Consider the following 5,627-nt stretch of genomic DNA (forward strand, 5'->3'; position numbering starts at 1 on the left):
CACAACATCGCTTGGTGTGGTTGTGTGTATTCTTGAGTCCTCGTGTCTAAAGGTTAATGAAATCCATAATTAACACCATTGCTACAAACTACACCCAATATCTACTTCCTGATTTGCATGTCTGACCTGTACTATAAAGATACAGCAATGTAAGAAGCTCAGGAGTGGACATTTTTTTTTCAGCTATTCTAAATGACAGCTATGTGTAGGTATGAGTTTTGTAGATTTTTCCCTTTGGCACTGGGGATTAGAACTCAGTGACACTCTGCCTCCAAAATATACCTGGAGTCCTTTTTCATTTTTTATTTTGAAACAGGGTCTCACTAAGTTGCTGAGAGTCTTGCTAAAGTTGCTGAGGCCATCTTTGAACCTGCGATCCCCCTGTCTCAGTCTCCCAAGTACTGGGATTACAGGCTTGTGCCACCACGTCCTGCTTGAGATAACGGCTTTTTTTTTCTTTGACTTGTTTTGTTTGCCTGCCTAGAAAAAGGACCCCAATACCAAAATAGGAAGAGGTGGTGAGGAAGTGTACCCCTTAGTGTAGAGAAATAGTGAGACAGGAGAAAGATACGCCTCTAAAAAAGAGGGAGGTGGAGAAGGTCATTAAGGCAGCAAAACATTTTTCTATAAAAAGTTGGAGTCTCCACAGCCTCAGAGAAGAGGGACAAGGTCATCTTCTCTGTGGGGTTCTTTCTACCCAAGTGTTCAGAAGAAAGGAAATGGCAGCCTCTCTATTTTCTGCAGTAGTTCCTCCGCTGCTTGTGCCAGATCATCCTCCTTACGTAGACACGCATGCCACAGGGGCATAAGGCAGCAAATGTTTCCAGCAGCAGCTGTGCTCAGACTCCTCCATCTCCAGCACCACTGACTGCACCGGTGACGCCCTCTGGGGACAGATGCACCTGGTGGTAGTGATATATCTTGAGCCAGTCATACTCAGGAGGTGTCCCCATCAGGTCAAAGATTTTTCCCAATTGGTCAGCTTCAGAGTTTCCACAGAAGAGATGCTTTTGATGAAACATCTCTGCAAAGAGACGGCCAAACCTCCCCACAGCCACAGGCGTTGCATATGTAGACTGCAGAAGAACTCCAGGAACATGGTACCTGAGTGTAGCCACCACTGGTGTCAGTAGATTCTGACAGCTATAGATTCTGGCCAGGCCAAAGTCAGCCAACCTGACCATCCCACCGCTCGTCACTAGAGTGTTCTCTGGCTTCTGGTCTCCAACAATGCAATCAGCACGAAGAAAATCTAGGCCTCTTAGAACTGGTGCATCTGATTTTGGTAGTCTCCGTTGGCAAGCCCGGTGGTGGTGCTTTGTCCAGGTAGGTCATTAAGTCTTGGTCTACTCGCTCAAACACTAGGGTCACCTCGATCTCCCAGTCAGGATGGGTAGTGGCACAGACATCCATCAGTGGACATTGGGATGCTCAAAGCTTCCAGCTGCCTCAGTAAGGCCACCTCAGGGACTGTGCTGATGGGAAGGCCCCCTCCAGCTCCTCCTCCACTGGGGACTCATACTCTTAAGGGCAACCAAGTGGCCACTGTGGGATCCTGGGCCTTGTACACTGTCCCATAGGCACCAACACCAGTGTTCAGCCACTGGTTCATATCAAGAGGTAGCCATTCTGAGATCTGGGAAGACCTTTGCTCCATACCAAGCACTGGGTGGGGAAAGGGGGGGGGCAACCTATAACTGGGACCTTAGAGCCAGTTCCTATGGGGCTATACATCTGAGCCTAGTGCAGGGGTTCTGGACTCTATGGGTGGGACCAAAGACACAGGCCTTAGGCCTGTGTCACAAACAGCTGCGAAATAACAACTTTTAACACTGATTCTGTCTCAATCTCTATTAAAGGCAAGAGATATTAATACTAAACAGATATCAGATATAGATCTGAAGGCAAAGAAGAGTGCTTCTCTAATCACTTATTAAAATCAAATATTGGACTTCCGGGAAGATGGCGACCGAGAAAAGCGGGGCTTAAGAGCCCCGCTAACAACTAATCTCCATTACCACAAAATCAGCGCCGTTCATAGCCAGAAAACACCATCACCAGAGAAACAAAAAAATCACCAGGCTCCAGAGAGAAAGCGGACTGAGAACAGAGCTCAGAGCCACAGAGGAGATACACCGGCCTCACGCCCAAGGCCGCGGCGGCAGCGCCATACTGCCGGCGGCAGCGGCGACTTCACCGGACGGCTACAGCAAGCCGAGGTGAGCCGCTGCGGAACAGCCAGGCGGGATTTCTCGCCGCAGGTAAAATCTAAAGCTCCCAGTGGCTGAGCTCAGCACACGCTGCAGGGATTCAGAGTGGAAATCAAAACCAAGAAGAAATACACCAGCCTCACGGCTGAGGGCGTAGCAGCGGCGCCATATTGCCACCGGCGGCAGCAGCAGAGAATTCACCGAATCCAGTACAGCTACATCTGCGTACTCAAGAACAGTGAGTCAAATTGCAGGCCACAGAGGAGAAATCCCAGTACTGTACTCCCTGGGACTTGACCCAGTGGGAGAGGGGCGGTGGCAGAGATATCACACCATAGGAGAACGTACACCCTGGCACCTCCCACAGTCTAAAGCAGCCTCTATCGACTCTCTGGGTCGGAGACTCTGTGATACAACCCAGTATAGGAGTAGTGGGGTCTGAGATACTACAGACTCGAGATCCAGAACACCTTAAGTGAAGTCATAGTGATCCAAGGGAAGAACCCAGAGAAGGCACAAACATCCGAAATCATGGGAAAGAGGAATAATACTGGAGCAATGAATGCCCACAACCCACAACATCAGAACCCGATAAAACAGAAAATCAGAGATTTCTAGAAGATCAAATCAGGAAAATAACCGTTGAAATAATAGAGGTGCTTCGAAAAGAACCCAGAGAGAGCCAAAAAGAGATAAAGGATGCAATTAATGAAGTAAAGGCCTCAATTCAAAGCACAAACAACCGATTAGACCACATGGAGAACAGAATCTCGCTCTTAGAAGATAATCATTCCAAAAATGAACACATAGTTTCTAATCTAGGAAAAAATATCCGACAGCAGGAATCTGATATTGAAGAAATATGGGCCCATTTTAAGAGAGCTAACCTAAGAATAATTGGAATAGAGGAGGGAAAAGAAAGTGAAACCAAAGGGATCAACAATCTCTTCAAGGAAGTAATAGCAGAAAAATTTCCAAACATAGAGCAAGAGGTTGATACACAGGTCCAGGAAACTTATAGAACTCCCTTTAGACAGGATCGGAGAAGAGGATCCCCACACCACACAATTGTCAAAATGACCAATGTGGAAGCCAAGCAGAGAATCTTAAAGGCAACAAAAACAAAGGGCCAAGTGACATTCAGAGGCAAACCAATTAGAATCACTCCAGACTTCCCAATCCAAGTCATGAGAGCCAGAAGGGCTTGGAGTAACATATTCCAAACTCTGAAAGAAAACAACTTCCAGCCAAAAATTTCCTACCCAGCAAAACTTTCTATCAAATTAGATGGAGAAATAAAAAGCTTCCATGACAAACAGAAACTGAAGGAATTTTTGTCTTCAAAACCAGCACTAGAGAAAATACTCAAAGAGATTAACTACAAAGAAGAAATAGGTAACACACACCAGAACCAGAGAAACAAGAGTTTCCATCCAACAGACAACTAAGATTGGTTATCTGTGGAGATTCATTATTTATGTTAGTCTTTTACCTATCTCTAAAGGGTATTGTTTGCCTTTATTGTTGTTAATTTCTAGGATTTCTAGTTGGAATATTAATATACCTTCAGATATAGCATTTGGAAATATTTTATCCCATTCTATTAGTAACTGTTAACTCTGTTTACATTGTCTTTGGATATACAATATTTTTTTTTTTATTTTTTAGGGAGTTTGTATACTCTTCTGTTGCCTGTGCCATTGAAATCATATCCAAGAAATCACTGCCAATTTCAATGTTGTGAGGTTTTATGACCCAGATTTTCTTCTAAAAGTTTATAGTCTTAAGATTTATATTTAGGTCTTTTATCTACTTTGAGTTAATATTTGTATATGGGATTAGGTAAGGGTCCAACTTTATTCTTTTCCATGTAATTATTATGTTTCAACAATATTTAGTTAAAAGATTATTATTTCTACCACCAAATGTTCGTGGAAACCTTGTCAAAAATAACTTGACAATATAGGGAAGAATTTAGCTCTAGGCTTTTATTTAACTCCAATGGTTTATATATCTGCCTTTAGAATAGTATTACACTGTTTCAATTATTGTAGCTTTATATGGTTTGAAATCAGAAAATATACATCTTCTAGCTTTGTTCTTTTTCAAGATCATTTTGGGTATCTAGAGTCCATTTTCCATATTAGGATAGATTTTTTTTTCTGAAAAATAAATATATAAATATATGATAGTTTCACCTAAAAAAATAGAAAAAAAATATTCTCTGGTAAGAAAGAAAGTAAAAAGAAATATTGAAATGTTATCTTTAAGTCATCAAAAGCTTGGTATCAGACAAATGAAACTGTTATGTGAGATTATCATTTTTAATTTTGGATAAATTGCTATAATACTAGATGTCAACCACTAAGCCAAGCATGGGAGGGAGGGATGGGGAGAGAATGGGGTGGGGATCGGGTGGGGGCTGACTGGGCGATGTGTGCATGTATGTCTACAAAAGTTTGTATCCCACTATGATGTATGAATACAGTGCACCAATAAAAAAAATATATTAAGTAAACTCGACCCCAAAGGGCTAAAAGTGACCAGAGTTAGGCAATGAGGAAAAGGCTCACCCACCATGGGTGGGTCAATAATTCACACTTTTGTAATTCTGAGTGACTGTGACTGATCTTCTGGCATCTCATGGTGACCCCTGAAGCAGCGGCCAAGGTAGACGTCGACTGGTCTTCCAGTCTGTGCTAAGGAGAAATCAGACTGCAAAGAAGAAAGTAAAAGAAGAGGAAGAAGGAAGAACAGAGGCGGTGGGTGGCAGTCCACACAGCCCCCGGAAGCCCCACCCATGCCCTGAACTTCCTAGCCCCAGGACAAGAGGAGCAACAATTCCTGGATTCTTGTTTTTCTCACTTTCTGTCAAACTCTTTTGTATATTCTGGGCCCACGACAAACACTTATGTTGTCCAGGGCAAAAGTACACAGGAGATTTATATAACATTTATTTATTTATTTATTTATTTATTTATTTTTGGTGGTACTGGGGGTGGAACCCAGAGGCTTTCTACCTCCGGGCTATACTCCCAGACCCATTTCATATTTTACTTGGAAACAGGGCCTCACTACATTGCTGAGAGCCTCACTAAGTAGCTGAGGCTGGCTTCGAACCTGTGCGATCCTCCTGTCTCAGCCTCCCAAGCGTGGGGATTACAAGTGTGCGCCACCACGCCCGGCTTATGTCTAAACTTTTAAAATTCATAAATCAAGTAAACAACTGAGAAATGGTATACCTTGACAAATATACCTTTATAATGATGTAGCAGGTTTGCATTTAACATCACTAGACTCCCCAAAGCTCTGTGTTGGAACACAGTTGTGTAAGGTGGGGTGACACTGAGGTATACCACTTCTCTTCCCACCCCTGAACCAGGGAGGGTCTTATGCAAATAATGTGTGCACCCCAGG

The 5,627-nt window shown here is 43.3% G+C and overlaps 1 pseudogene across 1 annotated transcript; it reads right to left on the minus strand.

The window, feature by feature from the left end:
- Positions 1–731: 731 nt before the first annotated feature.
- On the minus strand, positions 732–1,613 carry LOC308272244 (cyclin-dependent kinase 4-like; annotated as a pseudogene). Its single transcript has one exon. The product of its transcript is annotated as a cyclin-dependent kinase 4-like (transcript).
- Positions 1,614–5,627: the final 4,014 nt, after the last annotated feature.

This window comes from Muscardinus avellanarius, assembly GCF_963383645.1.
Source record: "Muscardinus avellanarius genome assembly, chromosome: 13".
In the NCBI taxonomy this organism is placed as follows: domain Eukaryota; kingdom Metazoa; phylum Chordata; class Mammalia; order Rodentia; family Gliridae; genus Muscardinus; species Muscardinus avellanarius.